Genomic DNA, 22,260 nt, shown 5'->3' on the forward strand with positions numbered 1-22,260 from the left:
AAATTCAAATTTTGGTTGAAGCATGGACGTTATAGCATCAGAATGGTATTTCCCTAGCCCCACTGAAAAAAAATTTCCCATGTGATCTGATTTAGGTTACTAAGATGACATTGCTCCATATAAAACCCATGTACTACTGTGAACACCATGTTAGTTTGCCTCTGAAGTCACACAATAACACAAACAAACTAAATGATCTAGGATGCAGTAGGACAGCAACTCCTGCGTGGTGTAGGGCAAAAATATTGTTTCTGTCAATGGAGTCTGGTGGCTTTGAAAAGAGCAGCATAAAGGCTTCACCTCCCTGTCAGATAGGGCGTCTGATGGCAAGGTAAAGCAATAAAAATAATCTAAATACAGCGTACATGTAAACTGATGTTGATTTTTTTAGGTGGGCCTTTTTTGTGGTGGCTAAAATACCTTTCTGCTGCTGCCTCCGACCACAGCCACCAGACTCCTTTGACAGAAACAGTAATTTTACCATGCAGATCACAAGGAGTTACTGGTCTGCCTCTCTTAACTGAAAGCGTGCCATTCGCCAACTTCTGTAGGTAATACACTGACTACGGGTCTATAAATGTGTTTATATAGTATAAATGAAGTTTTATATTGAATCTCTATGTGTCGTCACCTGGTTAAATAAAGGTTTAATAATATCATAAAAGCACCATCTTCCACCTCATCAGTGCTATAAGCTACACCACTTCCTTTTGCTAGGTTGCGTGGGAGTTTCCATTTGCATAACATGAAAAAGAGCGCACATGGACCCGCCCTTTAAATACCAACAGGGAACTTGCAATGAAGCAAATATAATTTGGGATAATGAAAATGTACAGTATACCTCTGTCCTCTATAAAACTGAAGCTTAAAGCATCTGAAAATTAATCAGGCCCAGCCAACAGACAGCCTGCATGCTACACATTACATTATTAATACAGATTACATCATCAATACAGAGCATATTATAGACAGCAATCACCTCTGAGGCCCATTACGGTTTCTAGCTTGGCATGAGGGAGCGTACAGCAGCAGCAGCAGCAGCAGCAGCCACGCAACCTGCTTATCAATGAGTGATGCCTGGCTGTGGATCGGAGAGCGCCACACATCAGTCTTGTACGAAAGATACAGAGAAAAATTGAGCCTCTTGCTTTCATCATTCAGCACAAATTCAATAAAATGTCAGTCGCTGCCAGCTCTCAATGCAACTCGTTTGCAATGTTGAAGACTTTGAAGGAAAAACGCATCTGTATTCAGTGCTGAGGCCTCAACAGCAGCGTGGCGAAATAAGAGTCAGATGGATATCTGAGCTAAACGCTGGATGGCAAACAAAAGTGTATCATTCCTGTTGTTTCTGAGTTTCGTCTGCTGTTTCCCCTTGTTTTTGTGCATCCAGAACACATTACACTTCCTGATTACATAACTTGTCAGGTGCAGGCAGGATGAAGCCATATGTTCCATTATGCATACGCTTTAATCAATTGCTTTAATGCAGGCTAAGTTATTAATATGCAATCATGAACCGGATGCCCTAGAAAGAGGCATTCACTTTGACAAGGTAGCCTGTGTGTTACACTAAAGTCTGGGAACTGAGCCTTTCGTCAGCTGCGACCAGATGGTATTAGCATTGCTAGACAGAGCCTAACTGGGCCTGCATAAAAATAACCCAAGAAAAAGTCTTGTGTGTTGCCGCAGTGACCACGGGCAGTGAACAACCCCAAAACTCACCAGTTCAGCATCAATAACGTTCAGTGGGAGAAGCTCATGTCTTGGCCTGCAGAGACAAAAAAGGACATACGGTAAGATGGGGAGAGAATTTCATAAATCACAGAGGCCTGAATCTGGACTTATTTGGCTGAGATCTAAAACCCTCATATACAGTAGGAAGGGCCGGAGCTGGGACGAACCACACGGGGAGACGAGCGCATACCACATCCCGCTACTCCCCTGCCAAAGAAAACATGAAGTAAATCACAATATCGACAAACTAACAGCTTCACAACGGCCTCCGCTTGTCAGACTTTAACAATGAGGGGCAGACACGTCAAGGGCTGTGATTCAACATGTTTTCTGACATACTACCGAAACACTAGGCCTGTCAGTTGGCGTGCCAGGCGGCTTGTCTGTTGGCCTATCAATCCATCTGTCTGCACTTCCTCACACTCATAGATCTCTCTCTGTGAGGCCCTCAAACATCCGTGAGGATAACTGACAGCCTTGTCGAGGCTGCTGTGAGAAGAAACGGCGCTGTGATAAAAACCTGATAACCCCATCAAAACAAAGAGATAGAGCTGGAAACAGCCGAGCTAATCAGGACCAGATCCTCCTAATTATGAGAAGAAGCAGTGGAAAATAAATAAGGGAGGAAACGAGCAAGGGTGCACGCCAGCCATCAAAAAAGAAACAAGCAAGCAAGATGTGCTGTAAACTGGCAGGCGGAGGGATGGATTCCAACAAAGTCCCCCTAGAATAAACCTCTAACCTTCAAGCGATTCAATATGATGCTGGCAAGCGTGCCGCAGTGAAAACATACAAACAGACACTTCATTGCAGCTTGAACCAAACCCTACAGCTACTTCCAGGCTCACCATAGAAATACAAGCATCCCAGAAGATAACACAGGGCAATGTGTGCCTTCGACACAGATCATAGCCTAATAAACATGTATCTATGGCTGCAGCACAGTCACATTTGTAAACCATGAATCTGTAATAAATGAAAGGCTTGAGACTCTGAGATGATGTTTTACTTTCCTCTGTCTCCATTACGTGCTGTCACTTAATCAAATAGTTGAAACCAGTTTTGTTGTCCACCTCTCAGTGACTCAAAGAAAAGATATTGTTATTCTGTGCGGCTGAATGCACAGAGATATTGAAAAACATGCTGCAATTTACCTTGAGCCCATCCAATTCTGAAGAGTTAATTAAAACACACTCTCACCGCCTGCACTGCACAGAGTACACTTACATGTTATACACTTCAAGCCAGACACGCTTGGGTGATTCACACAGAGCAAAACAGCAGCCAGGCCCACTGTGTGGGTACACCTGCCAGACGGGGACTGTTTGAGCAAAATATTTAATTATTGAGGCTTCATGGGTTTCAAAGTTAGCCAGTCAGCACTAATAAAATCTACAAATTACAAAAAAAAATACAGAATATCAGCGACACCAAACACAACTTCTTTACAACATGTAACGTGGTGGTGGGTATGAGATGTGTTCAAATTACCGTAACACTTTAATTAAGCGCCCAGTCCCTTGCCTGGCGTGGCTACACATTTTATCAAATAAAGGCCTGTTTAAATTACACGCCTGGTCTGGTTGCCAAGTAGTTTCTTTATTTATAGACGTTCTCTGGACGTATAAAACCGGGTTGTTGGCTACCTCAAATTATGTGTCCATAACTCTCTCTCTGATGTGCTGTCTGTCGGAGCTAGATCAAATGAATGAGTCATAACTAATATATTATCTGAAGCCTAATTTTTAAACAAGTAATGTTCATACTGGTTTAAATAAACCATGTGATTGTATTTCCTGATCTTCGTTGAGCAACAGTTTTGTGTAACAGAAAATTAAGGCCTGTCCCAAATACAGGCCTGTTGATTTAAGTGATTTGAACAAATATTAGCCCAGGCTATTAATTAAAGTTTTGCGATATGTACTGGGAACACAAAAAAAGCCAATGCAAAGTCTGTTACGAGAGGTTTCAGCGTCAAATGTGCCATTTACGTGGTTAATGTTGTGAAGTTTGATTAGGTTTACAGAAAGAAAAAACGTAGCTAGGTCTTGAAAACAAAAAACATCTTGGTTAAGTTTAGAAAAAGATTGTGGTCTTGGTTAAAATATCTACGTATGGACATAAACTCAGTTACTTAGCATAGTTACATAAAGTACCCATGCAAAGTACTACTTCACGTAGTTACTACAAATGTCAATATTTAACTATTAATTGGTTAACTGGCAAAAATATTTTTGACCCGTTACGCATGTTGGTCTTTAGGTTAATTTTACTACTCTACAGTTTACTGCATTGCGCACCAACCAGGTCTGGTGGGAGCCAGTTAGCTTGCAGTTAATTACCACTAGTAACATCATCTCAACTCAACAGTGTTGCTATGGAAACATTGTGCCCACCCACCAGTATCCCCCCAGGTCGCCTAGGTGAGTAAGCAGCCCAGTCTGTAGCACTGTTGTTAGCTCTGTTAGCACCGTTAGCAGTGTCAACACGGCTCGTGGTGCCAACAGAGTTAGCGATGCTAACAGGGTTTTTTGGCTCAAAGTTACTCTGCTTGCTCAACGGGGCAACCTGGAGGGAGACCAGAGGATGGCAGCCATGTTCACCCAGCAATGCCGTCCCACTAACAGGAGGGTGTTACAAGCGGTAACGTAATCTCTGAATGAGCAGTGCTGCTAGCTACCCCCCCCGACCCTGTGCAATGGAGAGCAGCCATGGCTAACCTTTGCTAACCAGTGGAGACCGGAAGGCAGGGAGTGCATGCTGTTTCTACATGTAAAATTTCACCACCTCTAAACTGATGTGTGGAGAAGAGGCCTCACGTCATTTGAGGTTTTTTTTGTTAAGAAATTACCCACTTAGTTGTCAGTTAATGGGTGCTATCAAAAGCTAAATTAACCAAAACTGGCATCCCTAGTAATTATATAAAATCTGTACAGTCAAAGTTGTTATGAGATTGTGTCCATTTCCTGTATTTCTATGAGAACAGGCTGAATAATGGATGTTTTCCAGCATGATAATGATTCATACTGCAGGACAGAAAAAGAGCAGTTGGTTTTGTTCCTTAAATCATTAAAACTAATAATAGCGGGTGATAATCATGATCACAGTACAGTATTTGCAAAAAATAATAGGGATTATCATTAAAGCCCTAATCATGCAGCCATCCTATTATCAAATGAATTTACAGCCGCACTGTACCGTGCAGCGCCTCCTGAAAATAAGCTCTGGCACCAAACACTGAGTGCATCAAGATATTCGTAGCACTTACAACGTCATCTGGTCCAAAAAAAGAAAATAATAAAACACCTGCACACCCTCAGTTAGCCTTTAAGCTTCTTAGTCCACCGCTCTTCATCAAAATGCTTCACAGCGCCGGTTTAAGCCACAGGTAAGGAATTGTTATTGTGTGAGGGAGGGTAATGTTTGCCTCTGTAATCACCAGTGAAACGTTTGCGCTGCAGTGTCAATAAGCCGCAGCAGAATTTGTTTTCTTTACATAATAGTTGTGATCTTTCGTGGGCAGCAGAGGACACACTTTGGAAGGAGGGGCGGGGGGGTAACCTTCTGTAATTTTACAATAATAGACAATGACACACTCTGCACTCTCTGACCAAAAGCCTGTTGAGATTAGATAGTGTAGCCAAACACCATTAAGATAAACTGTAATACAGCTGTGCTGAATTTTACAAGAACTCAATAGGGTTCCTCTGCAAACATGGCTCGTACTGTATAGGTGGACAGGTCGGTGGGAACAGGTGGAAACACCGAACAAGCTTGTTAACACACACACACACAGTCATCTATTAATATTGAAGACTGCCAAGCCGAGCGAAACCTTGAAAAAATTATACATTATGGTGCTATTTGCACTGCAAATAAGCCTCCGGAGTTACCCGCAGGTTATTACTGAACAAATAACAGCCTCTACCTTCTGGGTGTGTGTGAGAAAACAGGTTTTGGAAATAGAAACCTGTCGTCTCTGACTCTACGTCAAACTAAGCAGCGATAGATCGACAGACAGATAGATAGATGAGAATCTACTCCGAACATTGAACCGACATTGCTTTAACCTAGACACAATGTCAAGATATCGACACTGAAATCTTTTTCTTTTTATCTTTTTCTTTATAATTTAGTAATATTTTTAATAATTCATTTGAGATAAATTAATAATGATAATAGTATAAACTTTAAAGAGTTAAAAAACATTTAAACAAGAGAACATTTCAGGAAAATATACATTTTCCACTTCTTCCTTTCCTCAAATTTTTTTCCCCTGAAGTCTCTTTGAGAGTTTATTTGTAATTGCTCAATAGCAGCTACACTCAGTCTTGCAAATTTTGTTTTAATATATGTAAATGTTGAAAGTGAGAGACCTTAAAGTAGTTCATCCCATTCAAATAAGTTTCGTCTCAAATATAGCACCTAAGGGACTGTTCTTTACTTGTCAGAGGAGGAGGGTGGCTGGGTGTGACTTTGGGGTTTTTTTTCTTCATCCTTCTCAAAGCTACAAATATTTTTTGCTGAGCCTCCCTGAGTGACTGGGGAAACATTAAAAATGCATGATGCTACCTCCACCATAAATTAGATTTTAACAACCTACCCTTTGATGTTTGAAAGCTAAAAGTTAAAGAAAAAATTCTGAAATTGATTCCTTGTTTTTTTTACTGGTTAGTCCGTGCAGACAGTTTATTTTGGACAAACTTCAAATGAGACGTAGAATAAAATGATTTTGATGAAATATCACTGTTTTGAGCTCAGATTTTTTTTTTTTTTACAAAAGTATTCATCTCACATAATGTGTTCAAGGACTGTCTGAAAATAGAAAATCCAGTGGTAATTTCTGCAGGTTTGCATGGCATGTTTTCTTTGAAAATCTGCAGTAAAATAAATAAAAAAAATACAGCCATATAAAGTTGTATGCCCCTCCTGTAAGCCAAAAAAGTGGACTGAGTACACTGAAAAATATAAATATAATTTTGTTTTTTTACACCTTACTGATAACTGGTTCAACATTGCTGTGACATTAAAGATAATTAGACACAATATAAACACTTTTTCTGGTAAGAAACTAGAACTTTCTGGTGTCCCTGTCAGACAGTGAATCAATGACACCTTGGCTGTCTGGGATAATTTCTAATTTTACACTTTTTGGCTATGATGAATGGTGTAATTTTGGCAATTTTTCAGCCTACTGGCAGGTTTGGAAGGCATGTTTTATCTAAAAATCAGTTATAAAATAAATACAAAATACAGCCATTTAAAGTTGTATGCCCCTTAAAAAATAAATGACTGATGCTTAAACAATTATTTGACATGCCTCCCCTCTCATTAGTAATGAAAAGTCCCTAATGGTGTATAAAACTAATGCCAACAAGCATGGTAGTGCTGGTGGTTGGCTTCTGATATCTGATATTCAAGATATTTTTTCACTTATTCATTTGATGCAAGTGGACTGAATGCACTGAAAAACAGAAATAGCATTTTGGTAGACATGAAACTAAAATCTTGTACTAATTTGACATCTTACAGTTCACTAGTTGCTGTGACACTGAAGATAAATACATGGAAACTAAAACTTTCTGGTTGCAGAACATGCAGAGACTCTGGTCTTCCCACTTGCTTATATATGTACTTGAAAATTAATGCAAATTAAAGCCATTTGAAGTGGTATGCCCCTCCTGTAAGCCAAAATAAAAAAATACATAAATCTTCCCAGTGCTTTAAAAATTATTTGACATTATTTGACCTTTTTGCACCACCACCTCCCCTCACATAAATAGTGAACAGTCCCTAATTCTGTATAAATCTAATGCAAACAAGCATTTACTTTTGGACAGGCCCAGAACATGCGGTATATTCGAAATCTTATTTGTCTTATTCATTTGATGCAAGTGCACTGCAAAACAGATGTCACTTTGGCGACAATGACACTGAAATCTTGTACTATGGTTACTGAAGATAAATATATAGAAAGCAAACATTTTTTTCTGGTAAGAAACTGATGATACCTTGGATTTTTAAAGAAGTCTTGCCTTCCAAACCTACTGGCCGGTTTGTGAGGCATGTTTTCTTTAAAAATCATCGGTAAAATAAAAATAGATTACAGCCATTTAAAGTAGTATGCTCTTCCTGTAAGCCAACATAAAAAAACATTGCTTGAAAAAATGTTGACATGCTACCTCTTTTAATGCACCACCCCTATCCTCTCAAAAATAATGAACAGTCCCTAATTCTGTAAAAATCTAATGCAACAAGCATTTACTTTTGGACAGGCCTAAAACAAGTGATATATTCAAGATCTTTTTCCACCCATTCATTTGATGCAAGTGGGCTGAATGCACTGAAAAACAGAAATATACATTTGTTTTTTACATTTTGCTGCTCATTGGTTAAACAATGCTGTGACATTACACATAAATGGATGTAAAATAAACACCTTTTTCACTGGTAAGAAACTAGAACTTTCTGGTTGCGCTGTGTGACAGTGAATCAATGACATCTTGGCTGTCTGGGATTATTTCTGCCCTTACAGTTTCTGGCTCGGATGAATGGTGTAATTTTGTCCATTTTTAAATAAAACATGCCCTCCAAACCTACTGGCAGGTTTGGAGGGCATGTTTTATTTAAAAATCAGCAGTAAAATAAATACAAAATAGAGCTGTTTAAAGTTGTATGACATGCAGCCCCCTTTGTGCACCACCACCTCCCCTCTTGTAAATAATGAACAGTCCCTAATTCTGTATAAATCTAATGCAATCAAGCATTTACTTTTAGTCAGGCCCAGAACAAGTGATACATTCAAGATCTTTTTTGACTCACTGATTCGATGCAAGTGGACTGAATGCACTGAAAAATATAAATATCATATCATTTTGATCTTACTGCTCATTGGTTAAGCATTGCTGTGACACTGCAGATAAATAGATGTAAAATAAACACTTTTTTTCCTGGTGAGAAACTGTGTGACAGTGAATCAATGACACCTTGGCTGTCTGGATGTTTGCATGGCAGCTGCAGCTCCCAGATTCACTTACACCACTAGCAGCAGCAGCAGCAGCAGCACCAGTTAAACTGATTTAATTAACATTATATTAGGATTCTCTGGCAGGTCAGTGGGATGGGAACACTAGTACAGTGCAGCCAGCCACAGTGTGGACACATCTGTGTAGATATAAGGCATTAAAAAGGCCAGGTAGTGTCGGTTAGTCCGTTGACTTTTATGGCCACTGTGCAGTGCGCCTGTCATCGGCCGGCTGGCTTCTGATCTGTCCCGCTACAGCAGCTAGCTGCACCGGCTAACCTCCCAGCCGCTGGAAACACCCACAACCCCCGCTCTTCACAAAGTTCCCAAGCTGTTACTGCACCGTATTTACCTGGAGGAGAAGCCACATTAAAGCCAAACGAGGCGGGAGGAAATTCGATATCAAATTGCTAAAGGTCCATTTGAATGCGTCTGGCTAGCTAGCTAGCAAAGAGAGCTACAGTCTCCAGCTGTGTGTGTGACAGAGACAGACACAGAGGATGTCTGAATGATGAGAGCAGGAGTTTAAATGAAAGCTCCGGTGTCTACAGCATCCGACCAGCGGCTACACAAACACATTCAACACAGTCTGGCACAGGTTTAACGGACCAGTCGGCTCAGGAACTCAGGACACATTTAAGGTTTGTTTCTTACGTGATTTCGGTGCTGGAGACGGGCACGGGTTTAATCCGACGCCGGAAAAAGAAATGATGCTGTGCAGAGTCCGGGTGGGGATTTTCTGTGTCTCTGTGTGTGGCTGCCTGCCTGTCTGTCTGTCTGTCTGTCTGTGTGTGTGTCTTCCAGCTGCTGCTCTATCCCGTCTCCCTCCGACTGTCTGCTCGGTCTCCCTGCCGCTGCCGGAGTGTCCCGCTGCTCTTGTACCACTCGCCCTCCAGTGGAGAATGAACGGCCCTGATGCGCTTTGATGAGGAGCCCCTCTTCAGCTGCAGCACGCGCCCCCCCCCCCCTCAACCAAACGTGCCTGCGCGTGACTGTGCGTGCGTGCGCGCGCGTTTTCGTATGCGTGTATGTGTGTGTGAAAGAGTGAATGAGTGTGCCTTGGGTTGACAGAGTGAGTCATCCAGCAGAACCAGAGCCAGCTCCTCCCTGCTCTAACAGCTGACTACTGTGGCCGCCATGCGTTGGTAAAGACAAACAGAGCTCCCCCTCCTCCTCCTCCTCCCTCTGTAAAGTAATGCTGCTCTGTGTCTCCACACAGCCAACTGTGTGTCTCTGCACTGACTTCACTGCACTCTATTGTGTTTCTATTTATCTGTGGCATGTTATAGTAGTGATGTAGCAGAGGGGGGTTACATCACAGGGAGTTTACCAGTGTGTTGCAGCTGACATGAATCTGTATGAGCAGAATTATGGTAAGCTGAATCACAGTGGAGTCAGTCAGCCTGTAAGACGATAAAGTTCATTTTTTACAAATGTTCTGAAACCTATTTTCATTCACATATAACCCATAATCACAATCTGCTTTATTGCCAAGAAGGTTATCACAACCAAACACAGGTGCATGTGTACTGAAGGGAGAACATGTGCAGCGTTTCATGAAACACGAAAGCAAAGGTTTTGGTGTGTTACATAAACTTAAGTCCCTTTTACGGTGTGTTCAAAGCAGGCGCAAATAAATTGCATGCAAATTACATGTAAGGTCAGTATAAAGATGCGATTAGACTCAAATTCCCACCAGGCGGCGCAATGGAGGCGACGCGCAATCTGCAAATTAGACCGGAAAACACAAAGTCAGGCATTGGGCGCTACTTTTGTGCCTTTTTTGAGCCAGCTTTCAAGAGTGTGGTGGAAGTTGCGTCCGAGGTTGCTAAACAAATCCTGAGTGCAGAGCTGATCTTGTGTGTAGGCCTATTGTCCGTGGGACAGCTCTGGGTGGCCCTGCACTAACATGATCAACTTTCCCGTGTTTATCAGACTGAATATTTACAGAAGAAGGGAAAGATATCTGTCAGCTGTGATTGGTTGTTCCTCGTCACATGACATGCGGCGTGTGCTGCTGCATTCCAAAAGTTGAACAGTTGATCTCAGCGCACAGCATCCTGAAAAATAGGCGCTCGGGAACGCGTGTGCGCCGCGACAGCATCGCACTGGTGTTTGAGCACGCCTGCCACACCTGCACTGAAAACAATGAGCAAAAAAATGTGGCATGTGTACGGCCCCGTACGTAACGTGAATGAAGCAAGTACCACGATTTCGCGTCATACTGTGTTCGAGTTGGGAAATCTCCAGGTCGAGGGGGAGGTCCTGCCTCAGGTGGAGGAGTTTAAGTATCTCGGGATCTTGTTCACGAGTGAGGGTAGGATGGAGCGGGAGATTGACAGGCGGATAGGGGCAGCGCCAGCAGTGATGCAGGTGCTTCACCTGTCCATTGTGGTGAAAAGGGAACTTAGCCAGAAAGCGACGCTCTCGATTTACCGGTTGATCTACGTTCCAACCCTAACCTATGGTCACGAGCTCTGGGTAGTGACTGAAAGAACGAGATCGCGAGTACAAGTAGCCAAAATGAGTTTCCTCCGCAGGGTGGCTGGGCTCAGCCTTAGGGATAGGGTGAGGAGCTCGGACATCCGGGAGGGACTCGGAGTAGAGCCGCTGCTCCTCCACATTGAGAGGAGCCAGTTGAGGTGGTTCGGGCATCTAGTAAGGATGCCTTCCGGACGCCTTCCTTGGGAGGTGTTTCGGGCATGTCCAACCGGGAGGAGACCTCAGGGCCGCCCCAGGACACGCTGGAGGGATTACATCACCTGGCTGGCCTCGGAACGGCTCGGGGTTCCTTCAGAAAAGATGACGGAAGTGGCTGGGGAGAGGACTGTCTGGGCTTCTTTGCTGAGGCTGCTGCCCCCGCGACCCGGACCCGGATAAGAGGAGGACGACGAGTATGAGTACAAGTACAAGTACGAATAGGAGTTGGGAAATCTGAACTTCAGTAACCAATTCATGCCGCAATAGCCAATCAGCATTTTAATCTTCCACGGGTGTATGACACTGAGGATGTACTGGTGGAAATTCATTCATCGGTTCAGCGATTACTTGATATCACAACACAAGGCCATTAGACATTTGGCCCAGACACATATTTTGGTTGTTCCTCATCACGTGACACGTGGTCTCACTACTGGGTTCTAAAAGTTGAACTTGTATATCTTGGGGCGCAGCTGTCACACCCCGAAAATAGGCTTTCGGGAACACGTGCACACCACGATGGCATTGCTCTGGCGTTTGAGCGTGCCTGCCGCACGTTTATATTGAAAACAATGAATTTGAGGGCCCTAAATCACGGCATGTGTTCGGCCCCTAACACCGCCTGCTGGTGTGAAAAGTTATTTCCTCTTACGCAGGCACAGAATGTTCTCAGCTATAGTCTTTGCGGTGTGTGTGAGTGCAACTTCTTGGCCTAGACACAGGCAATGTGAGCATTCAGCGTCATACTTTTCACAAACTTGACATGTTGCGGTCCATTCAGAACGGGCCTGCGACCCACTTTTGGACCGCAACCCACCAATTGGGAACCACTGGTCCAGGCCATTCTTCTGATGACCTAATCAGCAGTGGTGTAGTGGAAGGTATGTGCAGGTATTCTGAGTGTAGGCTACTGGCCTTTAACGGTGTACCCACCAACCATCTACCTCCCTCCTCGGTAACCTTCCCATCTTCTCACTAATACACACCTCATCAACAACAACTACACCACTGCTCATTTGGTATTTTTTTTAGACAATATAAAGTTTCTCTGGGGCCACAGGAGAAATTATACAACTGTTTTCCCCAGGCTAAGTACTGTAGCGCCCCTAAACATGATTAAATGGATGTTCATTTGTAAAATCGATGGAGCACCCCTGTATGATAAATCTATTGGTTCCCAGTTCCCTGTGCTGCAGAATACACAAGCACGCTGCACCTGGTGAAACCCCTCTGATGCAGTGCATGCTTTTGCATTTCTGTGCTTGTGATGACTAAATTGTGCAGAAAGGATGTGGTGAAGAAAGAAGAAAGGTCACAAGAGGACGTTTTAGGTTTAAGGGCATGGTTGTATGATTATGTTTGGATCAGAATTAGACTCAGAAGATAAAGGTAATGTTTAATGTTGGCATTACTTTGGGGTTATGTCTCGGATTAAGGCTGTATTTGGTTTAGATTCGGATATTTAGGACAAAGTGGAGAAGGCTAGGATTAGATCTAAGGTCAAAGACTGAAAGTAGTCGGTGAAGATTCATTTAAGTAGCACAACAGCATGTGCGTTAACGTCTCTGTGTGTGTGTCTATGTCTGTGTGTGTCTGCTTAGCGTACCTTCCAAGCAGCACCCCGTGGTCCTCTCCTCTTCTGCGGCCCTGGTGTGCCTCATTAAAGCCCAGTTACAGGACACCTCCTCCTCCTCATCCTCGCAGCAGATGGACAGACGCTGGGTGATAATATTCCTGGGAGTTTGGAGGGGCGTCACTGTTTATATAACCCAGAGAATCTTATTAAAAAGTCGCTCTCCTTCCGTCTTGAACTCGGGGTTAATTAGCTCACTTCCTAGCTGCCGGTATGCATGGAGGCCTCTGAATGGTCACAGTGGTTGTTATGGGCGACCAGGCTTGTCTTATCTCCTGTTGCCTGTTGGGATTCTGCTGAGGAGCTGAGACTGAGAAGGACACAGTGTTTATGTAGTCTGGGAAACACACACACTCACACACACCCCAGCAGCAGCAGTGCACTCGTACACACAGCTGAAAGAGCCCACTCTGAAGCACATGGAGGCAAGCTGTGAGGACACACAGGGCTACGCAGACATAGTATGCGGAAAACAAAAAGCACATGTCGCACACTTTCACACAATGTGTAACAAGCTTTGTTTGACAAATGTGTTAAAGATTAAAACTTGTTATCACTGTGGGCACGCTCAAAGCAAAGTAGTGGCAGCAGACAGTGTGTGTGAAACGCAGCAGAAGGTTGTGTGAAATTTTTCAAAATAAAATGAACTTTTAATAGCAAAACAAACGTGTACATGCATATGCACATGATGTTTATTTATGACACAAATGGTCCTGCATCGCCAGACAAAAGTCCACACTGTGTGAGTTCATAGTGAGTAATATCAAAGCAAATTTGCATGACTCATAAACGCTGTAACAAATATTATTACAGCACAGGCTGTAGAGATGTCTGCCTTCTCTCAAATAAAATGGAGCTAGATGACACTCAGCCTGTGGTGCTCAAAGTGCCAAAAAATACATTTAAAAAATTGTCTCTTTCCAGAAATCATGACCCAGTTACTCAAGATAATCCACAGACCTTGTTGTGAGCAGTTTCATGTAGGAACTATTTTCTTTCGACCAAACTACACCCGCCAACTGTATCACTGCGCAGAGGGAAGCATGCATCTACTCATGGGCGAGAGGCTTGTGCTCATAACAGTTTGAGATGTAAACATTAATGGCGTCATCACCGGCTGAGCTGTAACGTTAGCTAGCTCAATGGTGCTAGGTGAGCTAGAAGTAGATGCGGACTTCCTTCTGTAATGTGATACAGTTCATGGGTGTAGCTTGGCGAAAGAAAATAGTTCATCGCCTAGAAGGAAGTGTGCATCTACTCACGGATGAGAGGTTCATGCTCATAACTGTTTTAGATGTAAACGTTGATGACATCCTCCTTGGCTTAGCTTTAATGTTAGCTAGCTCAGTGGTGCTAGGTGAGCTAGCAGTAGATACACACTTCCATCTGTGCGGCAACACAGTTCACAGTTGTAGTTTGGTAGAAAGAAAACAGTTCACTGAGTAGAGGGAAGCGTGCATCTACTCATGAACAAGAGGCTTGTGCTCGTGACAACACGAGATAAACATTAATGGCGTCCTCCTTGGCTGAGCTTTAATGTTAGCTAGCTCAATGGTGCTAGTTGAGCTAGCAGTAGATGCATGCTTCCATCTCGGTGATACAGTTCCTGGGTGTAGTTTGGTAGAAAGAAAATAGTTCACCGTGCAGAAGGAAACGTGCATCTACTCATGGACGAGAAGCTTGTGCTCGTAACAGTGTAAGATGAAAACACTGATGCCGTCCTCCTCAGCTAAACTGTAACATTTTCTAGCTCAGTGGTGCTAGGTCCATGAGCAGATGCATGCTTCCTTCAGCACAATAATACAGTTGGTTATTAGAGAGAAGGCAGACATCTCTACAGCTGATACCTCCAACACTCAGTGACTCACACCAAAACAATCTAGACTGATTAACAGCACTACAGGTAAGAGGTAAAATATGTATTTTTGATTGTAACGTGAACTGCCGCTTTAAGTGTTGACCACTGATTCAGTCATGAAGTGTTTGAATTCATGTTCCTCTTAGGGGTAATTTCAAAGAAACTGTTACCTAGGAGATGATAGGAAGTAGGTCGTCAAGGCTTTCTCCCGCTTCCCCTGCCCTTGAATGCGACATACATACCAAACATATTCTGTACTGTACACTCCCCTACATACATACATACATACATACATACATACATACATGCCAAATCGCTGTGCAGATGCTTGTTTCACATGTGACCTGCTTTCCTGTCAGGCAGTTTTATCATTTTCAACACATCCTCAGTCTTCTCTATTGTTCTCTGAATCTCTTCATCATTATCCAGCCTGCGCTGCGTTAGAGACTGCAGGCCGACACTGAAATCTCTTTTTCAAGTGAAATAATGAAGCATGACGAGACAATGACAAGTGACACATTTGAAGGCAAACAAAATGAAAGCACAACCCGCAATTAAGGGCTGGATTTAAAATATAAGACAAGAGACCTACTGAGGAAGTGTTTGATAATTGAATACAAGAAGGTGATGGGGAAAATGAGAAAATAAAGACAATCAAGTGATGTATGAGTGGCAGTACTTTTTGAAATATATCACACAGACATCAAAGATTAATGGGAGACACTACAGGTAAACAGTTTTTTTCATGCACTGGTCAATTTTAAGATTTTGTACTATTTTGCCTCCATAACAAATCTTCTTTCAGACAAGTGGAGAGAAGATATACAAAATACACATTTAGGATTTTATTATAGTGAAGATTTCTGTTTTGGAAATGTATTCAAACGGCATATATATTTTAATTAGATCATTCCAATTCTCATTTGTACATTAAAACATAAAATTTCAGAAAGCTTGTAATACAAAAATAATTGTCTTAATGTAAGTAATCAACTGGGGAAGTTTCATGCTGATATCTATTAGTTAATTATTTTCCCCTGTTCACCTATAGTGTCTTATTTTTGGTCTAAAAGTGTATGAAATTAATAAAAATATGTTTTTTTATATATATTTATTTTCTGATTGTTGGAGTGATTTAAGAAAAAAAATAATGAATAAATAAATTTAAATGGTGATAAGTTAAATCTTTACCCTGTTCACCTGGGGTGTCTTATTTTTGGTCTAAAGGTGTATGAAATTTTCTGAAAATGTGTTATTTTCTCGTGCTCAGGGCCAGAAATCTTCACTTCAGTAGCACTTACATAGACCAAATTTCCCATTTTTATTCGTATTCATATTCTGAAGGTTTTTGCAGGAGTGTGTGTTTATATATCATTCATAGCCTAATTTATATAACATTTTGTTTCTAAAAACATGGCAAAAACTGCTTGTTATTCATGGCTGGTGAAAACATTTGGTCTTATTGAGTGATAAAAACAGATTTCCTCAGTAAAAACCTTTGACTTCAATATGTGAGCAGAATAAAACAAAAATTTGGATCTAGTTTATAGGATAAATTAGATATCCGTTCTGGAAATGTATGCAAATAAAAGCATATTTAATTAGATAATGCATAATTTGCATAATAAATATGCAATTTCAGTAAACTTGTAATACAAAAAACAATTCTCTTACTGTAAGTAGTCAGCTGGAGCAAATATCATGGTGATTAGTTAAAAGTTTTACCCTATCTCCTGTAATATCTCCCCTTAAACTGTAGAAAAATTAAAGAAAACACAGTTCTTTTCACTGACAAATCAAAAGACACACAACTCCACTCCAGCATAGTACAATAATAGCCACATTTATTTTAATTACAGGCAAATTATCTTTACACTATATATTTTTTTTTTTTATCAACGTCATGTTTTTATCCTTTATGTCATACATACATTTACATTTCCAGAGTGCATACACATAAATCAATGAGAGGGGGAGGGGGCTGTTAAATAAAGTGGTTCAAGACTAAAAAGAAGGATGCCTCGCAGTTCTTATGAGACACATGTCAAATACTGCTCATCACAAGCATTACTCAGTAGTGGTACTGTACTTAAAAGTGCACACGGTCTATTCAATATCAGACAGCTTCATAGAATATAATATAATGGCAATTTAAACAATGATGCATTTCACACATTCAACATCAAACAAGGCAAACCTATTCAAAGGCACAGGACTCTCACATCAATATCATCTTTTTAAAAAGTAGTTTGTACTTACATGTCAGGTAATCCTTCACTTTTTCAACTTTTTTTTTTTTTCCCACCTGAAATGATTTGATATCAAACGACCCGTGAGTTAAATGGCACTGGACAGTTAGGAAGTCAAAAACACTTCCTCACGGTTACTGAATGGACACAGTTTCTCAGTTAAAGAGGAAATAGTCCAGTTCGTCATTAGATCATGTTAACGCTGGTGTTTCACAGATTTAGACTGAGCGTTTAAGGTCCAGGGTTCCCACACCTTCTTAGACTTCAAATTCCAGGACTTTTTAAAGATTTCCCTGGCCTGATTCTCTCAAACTCAAGGACACAACTTGGCATCCTTTCAGACACAGATAAAGGTTAATAACTGGTACAACACTGAGAATTAGCAGGCTGGACAAAAGCTCACAGACGAGAATTAAACAATAGCTGCATTTCCATCCACCTCGTTTTATGTGAATTTTCAATTTGTGCATAAAAAAGGTGGAAACGCCAAAAATTTGAAATAATCTCAACATATTGCAAAAAAAGTTTTTAAACAAGGTGGAGGTGAAAAAGTTGATGTATTTATAAAAAAGTAAGGAGGAGTTGTTTGTTGCTTTGGTCTGAATCAGGGACTCATTTTGGTACAAAGTTGCATAATCACCTAGAGTAGGTTCGTGTTCTCAAGGCAGCATTAAAAAAAGGGCCCAGATCAAATGCCTTGTGTGAGAAAGCTGCTCTTGATTGATCAGAATTTCCATGTGGGAAAAATCCAGAAAGTAAACAATGCTGAAGAAGAGTAAACTTGCAAGATACAGTATATGCTACATTTTCTGTAACATGCTCATGCTTATTTAACCCAAACAATGTGACTGCAGTTGGTTCACATCCAGGTCAGAACAGGTTCTCACCACAAACAAACAGCACCAGAGTTTGTTTGTAACCGAACTGAGACCACCTCTTCAAGAAGGTCTCGGTCCGTTTGTTTTGGTGCACACCTGAGTGTGATTGCTGTGTTCACACCTGCTCAGACAAACCACACTTAGGGGGCAAACGAACTTGAGTTTGATTGAACCGAACCAAACAGAGCAGGTGTGAAAGCACCCAAAGTGTAATGGAAACAGATAGATACCAGGCCCCAAGATGGTGCCAGTTCAGTCCACTGAGAGTTGCTCAATTGCCGCATACGCCAATTGAGTTTCTAGCTTGCTCATAGATTTTACACTGTGATGATGTTACAGATTTTTAAATGACTTTTCTTGGCTCCTGGAAATGATCACAAATATAAAACCTCTGTGGTTTAAAATTTCTCAGATAGAGTCATAATTGACCTTGTTTGCATTTCGAGGTGTCCTGTCAGCAGTTTCACAGATGTCTCTCGTGTTGGTCTATGAGGAAAATGCTTTTTGGGCCGCAGCGCAGGGATTTTTTTTTCTTTTCTTCGTTGCAATACCGTGAGTAGCCACCGGGAAAGATTGGAAGCAAAGCTAAGCGGTGTTCCTGGGGGCCTGGGTTTGGGTGGAAGGTTGACTATTACAAGCAGCGTTCCTGTAGCCACAGTTGGCTGTCTGCAATACCAATCTGCAAGCTGTCTCACATTTTCCTTTTCCTAGTCGGATTGCCAATTTAATGCTTGAAGCAGGGGTCGATGACTGTGCTGAGAGCACTGGCCTCTTTCATGTCTCACACTTGCCACCTTCTTTCAATTTCCTCCACCATGTTAGTGATAAAAAAAACAAAAATCGAAGCATTCGGATAACATGGCAAGGATTGAAGCTTTGATGGTGCAAAGCATTTGGGACTGCTCTATTACTAACCTTAAGTAAAAAAACCAAACAATTTCTATTCTTGCACAAAAAACATAAATTAAAGCACTTTCAGTGAGCCATGTCTATTTCAAAAACTTTCAAGGGCATTTTTCCCTCAAATTCACTAATTCTCATGGATTTCAAGGACCTGTGGGAACCCTGGGGGCCTGTTAAACCTAACTGAACTATTTTCCTCTCTTCAAACTACAGCTACTGACTGTGGGTGAACATTGAGAATAATACCAGTGGGCAACATACTTCCTGTGGTCCCGTTAATCTGCTCTGTGTACTGGGGAACTGAACACACGTCCCAGTGTAGGTACACAATGAACCAGTTCAGAGGAAAGCAACTTCTATAAAACTACAGCAGGATCCTCTTTTGTTTGAATATCCTGGTTTGACTGTTTTAGTTCAAGGGGACGAAGGTAAACACTTCAACCTGTTAACCCGAGCCAGCCACTGTTGGATCTAACAAAAGGGCGTGTCGTTGCTGATTTTAGTTGCGTCCAGCTGACGCCACAGGGATGTATCAAGCCGCACTGGGTCCGCATTGTTTTGCAGGTGTACTTTAAGTGTCTCAGAGAAAATAGATTTACATTTAATAAACATCTCTGCTACAGAGCTACTGTAACGTTTACAGTTGTTCAAATACATGCAGATACTGTACAACGCACGCTCTTCACTTCCTTTCTCGGGGGCAGAACTGCCCACAAACAATGCAAAACTTGTTAAAAACTAGCCAAAAAAAGAATGACTGCATTATATTACCATGCCAAATATCATATAAACCAAATAATGGTTAAAAAAATGATGAAACAAAATAGCAGCAACACATAGGCTTAGTTCTGTGAGAACAAAATCGAGAACCAGCAAGCCACCAGTGCCTCTGGGTTAAAGTAAGAGTTACAGAGTTACATAGGGAGCCTTCAGTGCAAATAACTACGGGTGAATCTAAATCTTATAAAGATGGAAGTTTTAAAGGCTGAATATGCAGTGGTTTCTTTACAGTACAAGTTGACTCCACTTAAAAGACAATGTCCACTGTAAGTGAATTCAAACTCTTCAGACACCTCACTAACCACCACACTACTGTCAATATCATGATAATAAAAAATAATAAAAAGAAACTACCCTTTCTGTGCAATAGTTCAAGTAAGTTATTTCCTGCAAATAGTTAGTGCTTTGTAACACATCCTGTGGCCGTACCGAAAGAGACGACAACATAAAGGAAACATATAAATACACAAAAAGGTACTATTTACATGAAACGGGTTTCTGGACAAGACTGCACTCTACGCAGAGAGGACCTCTACTCACCAATTCAGGCTCAGATTTGATCTAATCCTCCCATTGGTTACAATTAGGACCAAAGTTGGGGCAGTCTCATCCTAGATCTGTGGTCACAAACACATCCACCAATCAGTGGTTGGTGTCCTGAACAAACTCTTGGATCTCAACGGGGAGCCGGCGAAACTTGTCCTGGTACTCCTGGTCCAGATCGCTCTGGAGCTGTGGAGGAAGAACAACACATGTTCGCTGGGAATTATTAAATGAGCAAAAAAGACAAGAAGACTGAAGCTGTAACTCGGATTGTTTGACACATACATTTGATGATGTTCACAAGGGGTTAGTTAAAACAGAGCAGACTGTGTTAATATGCTCACACAAAGAAGTTTTTAGTGGATTATCTTAATTAACCAGGTCAGATTTCTGGAACTACAAGGCATGTTGAGTTTTCAAATACACACTTCAGCAAGACTCTTAACCATCTCCCATTTTAGTACCAATATATTCAACAGGCAGCACATCTCTATGGTCTATGAAGTGCATAATCACTTGACTTTTCATGGGACCTTAAAGACAATAAATAGCTGTAGAGTGAATGAGCTGAACAGTTTATTGCATTAATTTGCATCAATTCCTCTGCAGGCAAAGTAGTTCTCTGACAAGAATAAAGTGAACAATCGGCCACAGAAAACGCTCAGTAATAAACATGTCATGGACCTGTGTCTAGGAACATCAGCAACAATCAGGCTTCACACTCTGAGATGCATATTCTGCACAACCTATTGGCTTCTTCGGCAACAGAGTTTTTAGCAGATACTCAGTTTTCTTGAACGCAGCAACAAAAAACAGTTTTCAAAATACTTCACCATGCAAACATAATGTAACTAGACAGAGATATATTAAGAGATATACAGATATAGATGGCGTTAGAGCTTCCTATTTGGTTGATCTTAGTTTTATTGTTTGATGAAGTTGTTTAATAACCCATTGATTTACACAATAGTCAAGCTTATATCTCAACAGTTTTACCACAAAGTATGACTTTCTTGACCTTAGAATTTATGTTTTAAATTCATTAACAACATATTTAGATTTCATGTCACAACTCAAACGGGAACAAAAGATAATATTGCTCTCCCCATTCACTGCCATTCATATTTTTTCCGATCTAAGGTCCCATGAGCTCTACCGGAAGGGGCGTGACTTTGGCACTCTATAACGCCAAATCTTGGCAACTCACACCAAAACAATCTAGACTGATAAACAGCATGAATGGTAAGAGGAAAAATGTGTATTTATGAATTTGGGGTAAACTGTCCCTTTAAGAAACATTAGCATTCATTCTAAATTGTGTTTCTGGCGGCCCAACATTGTAAGTCCGATATTCACTTTCATTTTAGCTCTGTCCTGAGGGATAAATATGATTCTTTAGCCTCTTTAGCTCCTACATCAGGTTTATTTGTTGTGAGCCAGAAAACCAAAACAACAAGCTAAAAGACGCTAAAACACTCCAGAAAGCTGAGGGCAACAGCAGTTGCACAATAATTCTCTTTGGATTTTGTCACTACCAGCGACCCCTTTCCCATGTGACGTGATATTGTAAAAATATTGATTACAGCAGCTTTAAACAGTACGGTATATCCGTGTATAGAGACTGAATAGAAGCGATAGATAAGTGATGGGCTGTAACCCTGACATTGACCACTGAATGGGAACCTTGGTTCACTGAAGAAATAATAATACCCAAGATCCCGTCTGCATCCACGTATACTCCCCTCCCCTCTCAGAGACGGTGAAAGGAAAAGCTGTTTTCTCCCAGGCATTGACGCCCCCAATGATTACACATGACAAGATTGTATTCATTTCATTGTGAGCCAATAATTGCTGTAATGCTGATTTCTCTGTTTAACTACCCGACTGGCTCCCGTGGGAGAGCAGTAATTAAAAGAAAAGCCGGTAAGATGAATGGTGTCAGAGTCTCGCGGCTC

At 41.4% G+C, this 22,260-nt stretch overlaps 1 protein-coding gene across 2 annotated transcripts in view; it reads right to left on the reverse strand.

The window, feature by feature from the left end:
• LOC125897181 (1-phosphatidylinositol 4,5-bisphosphate phosphodiesterase beta-4-like) overlaps positions 1–9,878 on the reverse strand; it is a 146,496-nt gene extending 136,618 nt beyond the window's left edge. For both annotated transcript variants that reach the window (XM_049590297.1, XM_049590296.1), the window contains exons 1-2: positions 9,416–9,878; positions 1,726–1,771 (exon numbers count right to left, since the gene is read on the reverse strand). The gene's annotated coding sequence lies outside the window, so the exon portion shown is untranslated. The remainder of the gene's footprint in view (positions 1–1,725; positions 1,772–9,415) is intronic.
• Positions 9,879–22,260: the final 12,382 nt, after the last annotated feature.

The sequence above is a fragment of the Epinephelus fuscoguttatus genome, linkage group LG11, assembly GCF_011397635.1.
Source record: "Epinephelus fuscoguttatus linkage group LG11, E.fuscoguttatus.final_Chr_v1".
NCBI classification, from domain to species: Eukaryota; Metazoa; Chordata; class Actinopteri; order Perciformes; family Serranidae; genus Epinephelus; species Epinephelus fuscoguttatus.